Genomic DNA, 16,584 nt, shown 5'->3' with positions numbered 1-16,584 from the left:
CTAAGTGCCAAGAAGAGAGATCTGGGGGTGAGGGCAGCAGGGATGACAGAGGAAAGGCCGGCCAGTTCTTCCCACCCCAGCCTCCTTGGGGAGCACATGGGTGAGGGGTGGCCCGCTCCTCTAACCCGGCTGCTCTACTCAGCAGTAGGGGCGGGTGGGGCAGGAGGACGGCAAAGCAGAGGCCTGGAAATGACTCGGTGATGTCTGAGGGTGTTTTCTTTCTGGGAGGCGTGCAAAGTGAATGGTAATGACTTGCCAGGGTTGGACCAGCACCCTTCCAAGGGGGCTGCAGCATCTCGGAGTTTTCACCCCGCACAGAGGAGCTTTTATAGCTCGGTTTGGCCTCCAACCCAGACTAGCCCGGGGGGCGGATGGTTTTAGGACCCATTTGTGTACCATGAAAGCAAACTGCCGACCTTCCTAAGGAGATCCGAATTTCCAACTGTTTGAGCCACAGCAGAGAAAAGCCTAGACAAACAAATGCCGTTAGAACATAAGGTTTTCCTTGTGCCAATATCCCCACTTCCTCCCCCCGAAAATGACTCTCTCAGGCACTCACCCTCCAGCAAAACACTGTGCTGTCTCTTCAAGTAAAAATAAAGCCAGCAGGGCTTCCCTGGTGGCGCAGCGGTAGAGAGTCCACCTGCCGATCCAAGGGACACGGGTTCGTACCCCGGTCCGGGAGGATCCCACATGCCGCGGAGCGGCTGGGCCCGTGAGCCATGGCCGCTGAGCCTGCGCGTCCGGAGCCTGTGCTCCACAATGGGGGAGGCCGCAACAGTGAGAGGCCCGCGTACTGCAATAAATAAATAAAGCCATCGGAGCGAGGAGATGCAGCAGGAAGAGTGAGACGTGACCTTCCTTGACGTTAACTCCCTCGAGGCCACTTTGAGGAGTAAGTGGCCATTCTGCACCCCCAGAGGAAGCCCTGTGCCCCATCGAGGACCAGGGTCAATGATATGCTGAAATCAGTTTAATAAAAGCACCCGTGACACGCATCCCCATCCAAAAATGTTTTCATTAAGATGCAGCTAACGGGGCTTCCCTGTTGGCACAGTGGTTAAGAATCCGCCTGCCAATGCAGGGGACATGGGTTCGAGCCCTGGTCTGGGAAGATCCCACATGCCATGTAGCAGCAAAGCCCGTGCACCGCAACTACTGAATCCCGTGTGCCTAGAGTCTGTCCTCTGCAACAAGAGAAGCCACCGCAATGAGAAGTCTGGGCACCGCAAAGAAGAGTAGCCCGCTCGCCGCAACTAGAGAAAGCCCACACACAGCAACGAAGACCCAACTCAGCCAAAAATTAATTAATTAATTAATTAATTTTTTTTTTTTTTAGAAAAGATGCAGCTAACGTGATATGCTGGGTCAGCAAGCACGACTGCAAAACCACGACCCGGGTGCAAAGGGAACGCTTTCTCCCATTACTTTTAGTGTTTGCATTAGGGAGTATGCACCAGTCCCGGCATCTGTCTGCAGTACAGGCAATGCTGCAGAATTGCATGCAACCGGGTCCAGCTGCAGGAGCCACTGGCCTGGGGAGGCGGTGTGCAAACAGCTGCACGGCAGCAGGGAAGCCTCGGTCTACCCCTACCCAGCTGCCCCAGACTTGCCGAGGCAAAGAGCACCTACCCCTCACAGGCAGGCCTTGTGTTCATCTCAGGAGAGCCGAAGGCTGTCAAGATGAAGCCAAGCTCTCGGGAGTGATCTCGGAAAAGCCACTGTGCTGAGAACAGATCCCTAGATTCCAGGTTTCATCTTCTTTAAGAAAGACATTGTGCATATTGTTTAAAGTAAATAACATAATGAGGAGATGAGGAAGAAGAAAGGATAATCATTTGCAAAAGACATCCTTTAATTCCCTGAGGAGAGCAGCTCTTGGTGTCTAGAAAGGGCTTCAGCTACACTTGGTCAGTGGACGGAGCAATCCCCTCGCTGGGACAATGCCCCCCTCCATGGACGAGCTCACCACGCGAGCAGAGTGGGCAGCTGCATGGAGCCCAGAGCTGGTGCCCTGGCACTGCCCATGAAGCTGCTTCGTGGGACCAGGAGTTTGTCCCCACCACTGGCAGTCACTAAGGAGGCTGATCCATCTCCAAGTAGTTTGCTCTTCCTCTTTTCCGAGACAAGCCTCCCGTTCTCAGCTTAAGGCATCATATTTTCCATGTCCCAGGGCTGGGACTGTTGTCCTGGAGCCTCTATGACCCGACACCCAGCACACCCAGTGGGGTTAGGGATTCTCAGTCTCCTGCTGATGCCTGAGAAAAACAGGGACCATGGAGGAGAAAGGCCAGGATGCAGCCATGGGTCAGACCTCTGGGAATTCCCAAGGATCCCTCAGCCTCTTGACAGCTCTGCATCTTTGGGGCCAGCCCCTCATTAAACAGACCGGGCTGGGGAAGGAGCCACGTGTGAGAGCCACACGGCTCCTCCAGTCTCATTTTTAACCAGCTCTGAGCGCCTCTCTAACTCTGCCCTTAACACGAGCTAACGACACCGTGGCCAGAGCTGGTTTGAGCCCCGCTTACACATCATCTACTGAGCTGACAGGCTGCAAAACGCACAAAGGTGGCAGAGGAACAAGCAGCAGGTCTCAAAGCACCAGCTGAGTGGACGGAAGGCTGTCTAGAGTTTGTCAGCCAGCAAGTGTGTGGCAGGTAGAAAGCGCGCCTCCCTGCAGGGCTCCTGGTCGGCAGGACCACACAGAAAGGGCGCCGTCTCTGTGGAGGCTGGATGGGCACAAGAAGTGCTCAGAAGTCACTGATGCAGGAAGCGAGGTCTGACCATCTCCAGGAGTGTGGGACCCGGGAAAGGACATTTTTTTATAGGACCCCCGGGGCCTGGCCCGTGGCTGGAGGAGGGCGCCCAGGGAGCTCTCACAGCTTCAGCCCCTGCAGGGGAATCAGGTCACCCAGACAAACGCAGGAATGCAGTCGGCGCTGGACGCCCAGGTGGGGAGGCCAGAGCAGCAACGCCAGCAAAGGAGGCCGAGGGTCCAGAAAGAATAGAAAAGAACCAGTTTACTTAACGTTGAAACAAACAGGGAGGGAGGCTAGTTTCTATCTGAAGTGGTTCCTTGCAGTTCATTCACTCTTTCACTCGCTCATTCTCCTATCAGCTTCTACAGACATTTCTAAAAGTTCCGTATCTGCAAACTTCTGCGGGGGAAGGACCCCCGAGGAGACCCAGGGAGGGGAAGCACACTCGGTCACTGGAATTTCCAGCTTTTCACTGACCGATGAGAACAAACATTTAAATGGATGTTCAGAAAATGGTTCCTGGTCGTCTCTAATTGGAAGATGCTTTCCCGACACCCTGTGCTCTGCAACCCCTGTCCAGAGCTGGCCCAGCTTCAGCGACAGGCTCCTTGCTGACCTCAGCATTTCCTTTGTCTCTCGGGCTGGTCCTCAAGTGTATGAATTTTCCCTAAATTTTCACGAAGCACAAAAGTTTCTTTTGTGATGTGGAACTCTGGAGGGGTTTGGTTTCTTACCCGTGGCCTGTGTGCTGTCACTTATACTCATCTACTGAGCTGTGCTGGAAAAAGGGTTGGAAACACCTACTACCATCACCGCCTGAAGGAGGCCACTGGAGACTTAGGGAAATGCCCTGGGGCCAAACTCAGGAGACCTGTGTGTCAGCACCTGTCCTGCCACCAACTGGCTCATTCTCACTGCTGCGGGGTGGGGGGGGGGGGGGGGGAAGGGGAGAGGGAATTAGTCTAAACTAGGATTCCTCAACCTCGGCATTACTGACATCCTGGGACAGATGATGCTTTGTTGGGGGGCGGTGGCGGATGGGAGACTGTCCTGTGCATTGTGGGATATTTAGTGGCATCCCTGGTCTCTACCCACTAGATGCCAGTAGCATCCCCTCCAGTTGTGACAACCCCAAATATCTGCAAACATTGATAAACGCCCCCTGATGAGAGGGACGACTTCCCCCAGGAAAACCACTGGTACAAACCAGCACCGTCTAATCCAGAAGCCAGATGGGGCCACTGAGCACGTGACGTGTGGCCAGTCCAAACTGAGATGTGCTGTGAGATAAACTCTACCCTGGATTTCAAACATTTAAATGCAAAACAAAAAATGTAAAATATTTCATGAATATTTTTATATTATTATATTTTTTCTTGATTACACTGATAGCATTTTTAAATACATTGGATTACCTAAAACAAATTGTAAGAATTAATTTCACCTCTCTTTTTTTTTTAACTTTAATAATGTGGCTACTTAAGAAATTGAAATAACATATGCGGCTCAGCTGGTGGGGCATTAGGTCTCCACTGGTCAGCACAGGTTCAGACGCTGCCCCCTAAGGTCCTCCCCACTCAGGTCCAGATTCCCTGGGAGGGACTCGCTACCACACAGGCTAAGCAAGCGCTTGTCAGCACTACCTGCCGTCGGGATGGACCCGACGGCTGAGGCATCACGGACCGGACACAGAATCTATCAGAAAATCTCCGACGCCTGCTCCCAGGTATTTGAGAGTCTCTCTCTCCTCAGTGACACAGTCAGCAAAAAGTCAGCGTTTAGAGGCGACGCCCGGCTCCATCCCACAAAGGAAGCAGCCCCAGCTGTCAACAGCCTGATCCTGTCTGAGGGATGCAACAAACCCTGGACACGCCATGCAGGAGCCCGGGAAAGTCTACCTCCCTGAGGTGACTTTCCACTCCCACCGACCTGTAAGAGAGCCTGGGGCCGAAGCTTCCTCTGTAGCCAGGAGAGCCAGGGTCTAATAAGAGCTGGTGAGGTGCTTCATGATTTGCTAAGTGCTTCCCACCTCCATCAACTCCCTTAATTCCCAAAATAGTCGTGTTATAGAGAACAGACTTGTGGTTGCCAAGGGGGAGGGAGGGGGAGGGAGGGCTGGACTGGGAGTTTGGGGTGAGCAGATGTGAGCTTTTATATATAGAATGGATAAACTACAAGGTCTTACTGTAGAGCACAGGGAACTATATCCAATATCCTGGGATAAACCATAATGGAAAAGAATGTAAAAAGGAATATATATATGTATGTATAACTGAGTCGCTTTAGTGTACTTTTTCTAAAAATTAAAAAAAGAATAGTCATGTTAGCTGGACACTAGGATGTCTCCGTTTTATTTATGTGGCCAATAGGCACTTTGCTCTATAAACTCAGGTCATAAGAAATGTTGATTTCTTCATTTTTATTAAATCAAAGTAATTCAGTCTTAGCCTTTTTTTTCCACTATCACTTCTCACCCCAGTTCCTTCGGTTGTTCGAAAGGTAAAGGTCCCAGAGTTGTAAGCAAAGAACATTCAAGGTAGCCCCTCTGGTTTTCTGTACCCCTGGTTATCCCTGATGGGCCATTGCTTTGGCCCACTTGGTACCTGGAAGGGGTCTGTATGCTGCTTATAGGAAGGACCAACCAAGGTTTGGCCACTTTCCCGAGAACTGGGACGGTGACAGCACAGGACTCAAATTCTTTGGGCTCCCCACCGACTGCAATCCCCAACCCACCGACTCTCTCCTGGATGCAGGAAAGCTCTCTCTCTGCTCTGCAGCTTTCCCTCTGACTGAAAAAACAAACCCAAACCAAACCAAAACAAAAAGCACCAGCCTCAATCCCCCCACCACTTCCCCCATGCACACACCCCATTCTCCCAGCAGCGCTAGCATTATCTCCTGAATGACTTCAAGCTTTCAAAATAAAATCCAGGACACTGGGTTTCGATTCAGGCAAACCCTTCTCTCCGTCCTGCACCACGAAGCTCCAGTGAGATAACACGCTCCAAAGCCTGAACTTCTGGCAGCGGAGACGCCAAAAAAAGACAACAGGCAATTTAAGATCTCTATAAATTATGCTCTTTCCACAAGTGGACAAAGCAAGAGTCCGTGCGGGTGAAGACAATCGCTCAGAATCACGTTTCTGGTAAATGTCAGATGAAGAACTCAAACCCAGGACCCCTGACTCCACCTAACGAGATCACACCGCCACCACACCCCGTCCCCAGATTCCCAGAGAGCCTGGAAGGATTGCTGACGACCTAGGGAGGGGACCTCAGCTCTATTCCTGGAGTGCCTTCCTCTTGGGAAACTCTTACTGTTATATGGCTGCCAGCCTCAAAAAACCAAGTTAGGACACGCTTCCGTATTCCCTTAGCATCCCTGGAACCCGCTGGAACATTTAAACAGGACCTTGTTCGAAGCTGAGGTTCACACCTCTGATTTACGGGATACTTTTCACACTCAGCTCTCTACAGAAATGGTTAACGAAAGGAAAGTCTTCCATGAAATCCATAGGTGCTTCGGGGCTTCTATAAATACGGGATTCCAACAGCAGTTTTTTTATTGGGTGGATGTGGATGGAAGGGTTCATGAAGAAATCTGGTTGAGAAGCGGCGTGGAAGCCTGAACTATTGTATCACATGTAGCCAGTTATCACCAAGGGAACTGAGCAGCCGATCAAAGTTCTCCATCGTAAAATTATAGAATCGACATTCACATTGCACATTTGACATCAGAGTAGGCCTGGCTCATGGACTGGGCAGGAGTCTTCACTTGGATGTCTGCCTCTCCAGGCTGTGAACTCTGTGAGAGCGGCAGAAGCAGAGAAGCAGCTAATGTCCCCACGGGGGACCTGAATCATAGAACCTACCATAACTCCTCCACCTGTGTCCAGCAGAGGCTTCTGTAGAGAGTAAAAGAGGAAATGTACCACTCCACCCAAACCCCTTACAAAATGCTACACAGTTAATCGTAGAACTGGAAGGATCTACCTAAGAAAACATAGCTTAAGAAGATATGGGATAGAGCACAGGGAACTATAGTCAACATTCTGTGCTTAAACCATAATGGAAAAGAATATTAAAAAAAGAACGTTTGGGCTTCCCTGGTGGTGCAAGTGGTTGAGAGTCCGCCTGCCGATGCAGGGGACAAGGGTTCGTGCCCCGGTCCGGGAAGATCCCACATGCCGCGGAGCGGCTGGGTCCGTGAGCCATGGCCGCTGAGCCTGCGCGTCCGGAGCCTGTGCTCCGCGACGGGAGAGGCCACAGCAGTGAGAGGCCCGCGTACCGCAAAAAAAAAAAAAAAACGTATGTCTGGGTAGGTACGTATAACTGAATCACGTCGCTGTACAGCAGAAATTAACACAGCATTGTATATCAACTATATTTCAATTAAAAAGATATGGGAAGATATGAAACACAGACAAATAAAACTCAAGTACATTATAACTTCTTACAAAACCTGGATGCCTGTTAAACATGTACCAACAAAGACTGAGTTACACAAAGTTGAGGGAAAAAAGCCAGGCAAAACAGTGTGTACTGAACAGTTCCTGCATAGAAAGTTCAAGACAGGCAAAACTAGCTGTGGAAAATAGTGTGGAGGTTCCTCAAAAACTCGCAAGTAGAATTACCACATGACCTAGCAACTGTACTTCTGGGTATTTAGCCAAAAGAATTGAAAGCAGGGTCTCTAAGAGATATTTGCACACCCACGTTCATAGCTGCATTATTCACAATTGCCAAGAGGTGGAAGCCACCAAGTGTCCCTCAATGGATGACTCTGGATAAACAAAAGTGATATTAACAGGGTGGAACAGTAGTCAGCCTGCAAAAGGGAGGAAATTGACACAGGCTGCAGTGTGGATGAACCTTGAGGACATTACTCTCAGTGAAATAAACCAGTCACAAAAGGACCAACACTGTTTGATACTTACTTATATGAGGTCCTTAGAGCAGGCAAGTTCATAGACACAGAATGGTGAGGGCCAGAGGCTGGGGAGTTTTAGTGATTAACGGGGACAGTTTCCGTTTTGCAAGAAGAAAAGAGGTCTGTGGATTGAGGGTGGCGATGGTGGCCCAAAATGAATTTATTTCATGAAACTGAGCTGGACACTTAGAAATGGTTAAGATGATAAATTTTATGTTTTGCATCTTTCACCACAGTTAAAAAGTCATTTTTTAATAAAGGGAAAAAAGAAACAGGCAGCACTAAACTGTGGTGCGAGATGAGCGCTGGTTCTGGAAAGGGGACCTCCTGGCTGTTGGTCAAGTCCTGTTCCTTAGTCTAAGTGCTGGTTGTATGAGTGTTTTCAAGTTGTGAACTGTTAGCAAATTACACATTTAGGCTTTTGGCACTTTTCTGAATGCATTTTTTTAATTTTTTAAATATTGTAAAATAAATGGCTTCATCCGATTCTTCCTCCCCACTCCCCATAATATACTTAAAGGTTAAAAGAAATTATATGAACAAAAATAAAAATCCAATTCTACAGGAAAGGCCACAAGGATGAAAGATAATCTAAAGTCTGTAATAACATCCGACTGACTTCCCTTTTGCCCATGTTTTGCTCCCTAAGAACATCTGGGGCTCTCGAGTTTATGAAGCAACTCCTCTTTCTGTTTTCTTTGCCACTTCTGTTAATGGGCAAGAGCAAACACCCCCAAAATGCCAGGTTTTTTTAAAACTTTGTCCCAGGGGTCCCTTCCCCCAAGGGCTGCTCAGCACAACGTGGGCTTAGTCAAGCAGGCAGAGTGGAAAAGGCCTGGGCGTGTGGAGGGCAGCCCAGGGGCGAGCTCGGTGGGGATTAGGGGAACACCAGGTGCACCCTGACCTGGACAGCCTGCAGCTTACTCATTAATCAGGCACTTAACAGGCTGGCGCTCCAAGGCCCCTCTCAGCCTGGCAGACTGGTAACTTTGGCTTGGTTCCCAGTTTGCACCCCACCCCAGGGCCCCTTATCTACTCCCAGGCAAAACCTCTCTCCGCAGGTATCCAGACCCTAAGCCCGGGGCTCTGTCAGGTTCTCTCCGCGGCTGGATCGCCTCGCAGAGCTGAACCCTGCTCCATCCTCCACTTTCCCCAGTGTCTGCTCCCACACCTCCACGGGCTCAGGTTGCGATGGGACTAGCCTCTCCAGAAGGAGGGGTCTTAGTTCTCCCCTCTCTGTTTCTTCATCTTCCTCGCAAAGCTTTTGTTTCTACTTTTACCCCAGTTCCTTCCCTCACCTGACCGCAAGCCGGATGAGGCACAAGGCTGGATGAGGCACAAGGCTCGAAGAAGCCAGTTCTACATCTCATTTCCTTTGGGTACTTTTAATCCAGACTTTAAAACAATAATCATATTGCTATCTTATAAATGCTAAGCATTGGACTTCTAAAATAATGCTCACAACATCTCCACCCCCCACGGGGGACCCTGAGGCTGGGAGAAGTAAAGTGCGTCTGATGCCACCAAGAAGCAAAGCCCAGAAGAGGCACGTCCCGCCTGGACGGTGCGGCCCCATGACCTCAGGTGCGCTGGAGCCTCAGTTACACTCTGACAGTCGTGGTCCTGCTGTTGGGCATTTCAGGCCCTTCCCCAGGCCAGCTTCCCCTAACCACAGTGAGAACACTCACAGGGAAACACGGAATGCCGGGAATTTCAAGAACTCTTAGAGGTATTCTTTTTTTTTTTTTTTTTTGCGGTACGCAGGCCTCTCACTGTTGTGGCCTCTCCCATTGCGGAGCACAGGCTCCGGACGCGCAGGCTCAGCGGCCATGGCTAATGGGCCCAGCCGCTCCGCGGCATGTGGGATCCTCCCGGACCGGGGCACGAACCCGCGTCCCCCGCATCAGCAGGCGGACTCTCAACCACTGCGCCACCAGGGAAGCCCCAGAGGTATTCTTTAAATAATCACGCTCTTCTGTTTTAAACATCACGTATAAGGCCAGGGCCCTCTGTTTACCTCTGATTTTACCCAAATAAAACCAGGGAGCAGTGTGTGCAGCTCAGCAGGAGCCCAGCTTTGGGGAAACACTTCTCTCTTCAGAGCTGGAACTGGCCTTGCACGAAATATTATGGAGGAAGAAGGGCTTCCTGCTGAACGGGACAGAACATCTCCCAAAGCCTCGGTGCCATCCTTACGCTGGAGGGGCGGGGGGAGGCGTGGCTATCAAACAAACCAAATCTTGGAGTGGACAATACACGTGTTATTTCAGAGCCGGCTCTGTTCCCCGGAAGAGCCAGCACTCAGAGCTTCACCCTCTGCCTGCCGGGCCCTTAGAATCCGCAGCGGGAACCGCTGTTTCTGCCCGGCCTGGATGGGAGGCACACAGCACGTTTAGGAAGATGCTGCACACCTCTGAGGCTGCATCAGCACCACCAGGCGTCCAAAGGCAAGCAAGGCCCAGGTTCCAAGTGAGGGCTGTCAAAAGACAGGCACCTTTTTTTTTAATTTTAAGTTTTTTCAGAATCTGCTCAAGATTTTCAGAAAGGAGAGAAAAAGCCCGCTTTTTAAAGTTGAGTGGGGAAAGATGTGTTTCTGAATGATGACTTTCTGCAGCTGGAGACCCAAATAAAATAAAAAATACATTTTTAAAAATGCCTCTTTTCCATTGCTACAAAGAGCGACCATATCAGAAGTGATGAGTTGCTTAAACCCCACATGAAAACCAGGCTTATAATTCAAATTTCAGTGCAATCTGCCCCACTTTCTGGTCTCTGCGCCCATTCCCCTGGGCTGAAGAGAGCCGTGTTTGCTCCCACCAAACAGTGCTTTCAATTCCCTGCGAATTAGCGCAGCAACCTCTGTGACCACCATCCCCGATTTAAGCAAAGCTGAAGGCGGCCAGCTCCAAGCTCCGTTTCACAGGGAGTCGTTTTTCCCCAAGGAGCTTCACTCTATAAAACACTCTAAACTCGTGAAAACGCACTTTCACGTCATTTCCGGCCGAGCGGCAGAGCTCCCCCACGATGCTTTACTTTTGCCAGATTTGGGCTTAATTGGAGGAAAACACGAGTCCTTTCCTCTTTTAGCTTCTTTCCATCACTTCTGGAGATAAGCTTTCCAGCTACCAGAACAAAATGTTTCCCAGTTTCTCCTCCCACACCCGTGAACTTTGTTCCTTAACTAGGTCCCAGATTCCCCTCAAAACAGAACTGGACTATGTCCAACCAATTTCTCCAGGTTCTTCAAACATTAACTCAAGGGATGTTTCAAGAGGTTTGTGTGTCCTCCCTCCCTCGCCTTTTAGCATTTGCACTGGTTTTCGAGGCTGAACAGGGAAGGCTGAGGGGTGCGTCACACCCATCCCTCACCTTGCCCCGCGGCCCTCTGACCAGAAGGGTGGGAGAAGGAAGCCACTTTGGGTGCACGGAGGACAGGCCCTGAACTTCCCTCTCTAGGCCCGGCAAGGAACTGCGAACGAGCAGGTGGACATCACAGCCATGGGATAGACTGGTCCAAGGCCCTGAGCTCGAAGAATCCAGTTATTTCATGTCTGGCAGGGAAACGCTGGACCATTTTCCTCACAGCAAGACACACCAAAGCTGCCTGACTTTTGACATCCCCCCCGACCCCCTCCCACGAGCAAGGGCTGGTTCTTTGCACTGAGCGAAGGGAGAGAGCCAGCTTACTTGGAAGGAATCTTGCTTTGGACCTCCAAGAAGGCCCAGGGCAGCTGTTGCCAGTGGCGCTGGGAAACTAGAAGACGCGGCCGTTAGAGGGCAGCGTGTGCTAACCTATAACTCAGCGCTGGCTCCTTTTCCAATTACAGGCAGGGCGTCTCAAAGAGCAAAGGCACTAGGGTTCCACTGTCAGCAGAAAAACAAGTTGGAAAGACACGAGGGAGGGCTGGCTTGGAAGACAGAGAAACATCCCTCCAAGCCAGAGCTGTGCCCGTGAGACACTGCTCTTGGAAGAGCCAGGCTACATGTCCCAGCACATGCCAGGAATACAAACCCGGGAAGACACAGGCCCCAGAGAGAAGCCGACACCTCCTGCCCCGTGAGCCTGCATCTGATGGCCTGGGCCAATCAGCCAGCTCGGTGCCCAGACCTAGAGCAGAGAGAGGTGTGGGGAGGACTCGAGGTACCATGTGTCCCTTCGCTCTTCAGCCTTCTGGAAAGAGAGGACAAAGGAGTGCCCTGAGGCTGGCAGACGGGGGTGTCGGGGGGCAGGGGGGGCAAGGCCTGGGTTTGACGAGGAAGGACGAAATCCGACCCCACCAGTCGGGATCTGTCATCTTTGCTGGTCTATCAGGTGGGCCAGTTCTGAGGGCAGAGCCTGGCTCTGAGCAGTGGGCATCACCCTCCCAGCTCTCAGCCCCGGGCCTTGCCAGAGAGGCATCCTTCCATGGGACAGACGCGAGCTGGCGCTGGGGCATGCCCTGCAAGAGCAGCTCTGCGTCGCAAAGGCTCCCGGCAACGAGGATCGGCCTCTGTCCCTCTCCCCACAGCACCTCTCGTTGTGATTCCCGGGCTGCCCTGCGGAGGGGAGAGCTCGGCGCACTGACAAGCAGAATCTGGAGCGTGGCCGGGCCTCACCTCCGTCCAGCTCACCAGGGGAAGGAGTAAGGGCGTTTGTGCAACCCAGGTATTCATTTCTTCCCACAAGCCCTTGGGGGCAGCGCCAACCACGATGCCACGGGCCTGTGAGACTCGAATGACAGGCTCTGCCCTAACAGGCTTGGGAGTGTCAAATTGAAGGTGACAGGTGACCAAAGTCCCAGCACTGAGGTCTCAGCAGGCGCACAGGCCCAGGCTCTCACTCCCTTCTCCACCCCTGCTTTCATTTCATCTCCTCCCCAAGATCCAGCCTGGCCTCGAACCAGCAGGCGAGTCCTCAGCTAGTGCCCCCACTGACGGCGCTGTGGTTCAGTCTGTCGCTAGGCCTGCGTTTCTTTATGGAGCAATTACTTTTTCTCGAGCACCATTCACATGTTTTGTTTTCAAATCCTGCCCACTGAAAGCCAAGCGCAGGTCCTGGGCAGGCAGCGCAGCAAGACGGACGGTGCCAGGACCCCCGAGCATCCCCAGCTCTGCCCACATAGCCATCGGGTCGGCCTCCCCCTCCCTCCTTCTTCAATCCAATGGTCCAAGGGAAAGGGACTGCTGGGCCTCTAAACTGGGGACGTGCTAATTATAGAAGTAACACTCACCATCTAGAATAGGACGCGCTTGGAACTGAATGGGAATCTCACGCTGTCGGGAGGGTTTCCAACTCCCAACAGCTCCAGGCACGGTATTCAGACTAAGTTTTCCACTGACAGCAATTTAAAAGCTGGACAATGCATAAAAGAACTCCAGGTCTTTCTGTTTTAATTTTTAAACACAGAGAAGTAAAGAATATTGGCTCTTGATGCAGGGAATAAGGAAGGACTGGAATTCATTCCTCTCCGATCACTTAGGCATCAGAAACAAAGTTATATAGTAAGTGTTCAGCCTTAAGGAAGGAGATGCCACCATTTGTGACCACACGGATGGTGCTGGAGGACACCGTGCTCTGTGAAGTAAGCTGGACAGAGAAATACTATATGATTCCACTTGTAGCTGGAATCTACAATAGTCAAATGAATAGAAGCAGAGAGTAGAACGGTGGCTGCCGGGAAAGAAGGGGAAGAGAAATGGAACGGTGTTGGTCAAAGGGTTTCAGTTATGCAAGATGAGTAAGTTCTAGAGAGAAATCTAGAGAGTTGTTGTACAGCATGGTGACTGTAGTGAGTACTTGGAAGTTGCAAAGAGGACAGAGCTAAAAGGAAATCATCTCACCACAAACACATACACACACACACACACACACACACACACACACACACATTCGGTAACTACAGAAAGGTGAGGGACGTGTTAATTAGCTTGGTTGTGGGGATCTTTTCACACTGTTTACGTATATCAAAACATCAGATTGTACACTTTAAATAGATATAATTTTCCTGTGTCAAAGATATTTCTAAGGCTTCCCTGGTGGCGCAGTGGTTGAGAGTCCGCCTGCCGATGCAGGGGATGCGGGTTTGTGCCCCGGTCCGGGAAGATCCCACATGCCGCGCAGCGGCTGGGCCCGTGAGCCAATGGCCGCTGAGCCTGTGCGTCTGGAGCCTGTGCTCCACAACGGCAGAGGCCACAACAGTGAGAGGCCCACATATGGCAAAAAAAAAAAAAAAAAAAGATATTTCTAAAAAAAAGAACTTGAAAAATGGGAAGCAGAAAACATAGTGTAAGAATGACAAGGGGACACAGGAAGGGCAGCAGTAGAGGTGGACCACCACCTGGACGGGGCCAGACTGCAGAGGCCTCCAGGCCAGGCCCACAGCCCTGGGACGGGAACCAGGTACCAGGTTTTCATGCTGATGGTGACCTTGCCCGGACAGAAGGATGTTTTCACTTCCTAAAAATCTTTAGGCATAGGAAATACACCCATCAGTCTTTGCTGAATACAACTGCCCAGAAAGGGCAAGACTGAGTGAAAATAGGCCTTGAAAGCAAACCATGATCCTAGTACGTTATGTAACTCAGCAGAAGCCTAGCATCTCTTCTGGTCGGAGGCTCTCCAAACATTTGGGGAATGCGGCCTTTTGACAGATGTTTGCTGAGGTTACCCTGGACACTCAGCGCCTGCTGTGACCCAGCCCTGACCACGGGGGTGTTGGGGGGGGTGAGGGGAGCAGAACTTAGCCAAGCTCCACGTTCAGTGTCCAGAATCATGCCTAACAGGCCCACCAGCCTGCTGCCTGGCTTGCTTGGGCATTAAGCGTATTTCCGGAGCGCTGTTTCTTCCTTGGGAACACAGAAATGAATAACATGATTTTGAGTTGCTCTGTGGGAGTGAACAGTTCTTATACGTATACCACGCAGTAGCTCATGCCCATCGGAGTTGGGTGGGCTTGCTATGTCCTCTTAGCCTCACGTACCTGTAAAACCAACCCGAAAAAGACAGTATTGCTCAGAAGAGACTTCTTTCAAGTAATGCTTCCCAGATAATTTTGGGTGCAGCTTCTAACGAGAAACACGTTTTACATCTCTAGCCAGGACACACAACCTAGGCCTACTCAACTGAAACAATATTTAATCTTACTCTGTGCGATACACACAATCTGGTATTTTCTACTCTGTTTCATTTGTTAAAATACTGGACACAGCTCACTCACAGGCTACAGCTCACAGTGCGAGGAACACTGGCTGCAGCTTCCAAACAGGGAGAGAGACTGCACACACATTTTCACCCCTCCCTTCAGGGATCCTGAACAAAAGGAACAAAATGGCACAAACCCACAAGGGCAAAGGACACAGGAGGGGACAACAGCACATAGGAGACACATAGAAGAGAGATCACCAAGTCTCCATCACAGTAAATGACAGAAGAACCCCCAGCCGCTGTAGCAGACAATCTGGTTGCCCACCAATAATGCCTGCCTTATTTTTTCTTGTAATAAGATTCAGATTCTATTTAAAGCCCTCACGTTCCACTGCAAAGTCATGGTGTCAGGAAAGACCAACCCCACCTTCAGCTCCAGGGATTAAATCTTGATTAGTCGAAGACAATCAAATTAGTTTGATTTCCTTTGTCTAGTGATTCATTTAAGAAGGGACATAACACCTAATTTTGGACATGGGGTCTCGATAGAAAGTCTGCCAGTGACGGGATTCATTCTGGGAAGTACTCTACAGTTTTAAAGAGTCAGAGAAAGAAGTAGATCCAATTTCTGCCTCTGGAATAGAAGCCACTGTCATATGTTGTCCATGAAAGGGAGCTACGCAAAGCATTCTGGCAGAGCAAATAGATTTTTTAAAACCTGGGTTCCCGAGGATGTAATTCAGCCACTAAGTCAATCAACCTCAGAGCCACCTTATCCCAGGACTTTTTCATTTTGTGCAAGAAAAAAAACCCACTTGTCCTATGAGCCATTTTAGTTGGGCTTTCTTCCCTTCCAGCATCCTAACGGAAACAACAAGGTGCATCATCATGAAACTCCACCACACCAGGGACAAATTGAGGGCCCTCGAACTTCCAAGGAGGGAAAAGCAAGGGAAGACACAGAGGAACAAGAGCGAAAATGGTACAAGTACAGCATTGGATGCTAGGAGGACAATAAATGACTTCAAAATTCTAAGAGAAAATGACACTCTACCTCGAATTCAGTAATCAACCCAGCTATTGATCAAGAAAGCAAGCAGGTAAAAACATTTTTAGACATACAAGGATTAAAAAATTATCTCCCATACACTTTTTTCCTAAGAGCTAGTTGTTGATGGGTTTCAGGGAAAGAAAAGAATAAAAAGGAAGAAAAGGAAGCCTAATCACTTCACAACAGTCAGAATAGCCATCATTTAAAAGTCGACAAATAATACATGCTGGAGAGGGTGTGGAGAAAAAGGAGCCCTCCTATATGTTAGTGGGAATGTAAATTGGTGCAGTCACTATGGAGAACGGTATGGAGGTTCCTCAAAAAACTAAAAACAGAGTTACCATATGATCCTGCAATCCCACTCCTGGGCATATATCCAGAGAAAATTCTAATTCAAAAAGATACACGCACCCCAATGTTCAGAGCAGCACTACTTACAACAGCCAAGACATGGAAACAACCTAAGTGTCCATCGACAGAGGAATGGATAAAGAAGATGTGGTATATACATACAATGGAATATTACTCCGTCATAAAAAGGAATGCAATAATGCCATTTGCAGCAACATGGATGGACCTAGAGATTATCACATTAAGCGAAATAAGTCAGACAGAGAAAGATAAATATCATATGATATCGCTTATATGTGGAATCTAAAAAAATGATACACATGAACTTACTTACAAAACAAAAGGAGACTCACAGACATAGAAAACAAACT

Source organism: Globicephala melas, chromosome 11, assembly GCF_963455315.2.
Source record: "Globicephala melas chromosome 11, mGloMel1.2, whole genome shotgun sequence".
In the NCBI taxonomy this organism is placed as follows: Eukaryota; Metazoa; Chordata; class Mammalia; order Artiodactyla; family Delphinidae; genus Globicephala; species Globicephala melas.
Note: the sequence above shows the minus strand (reverse complement) of the source record.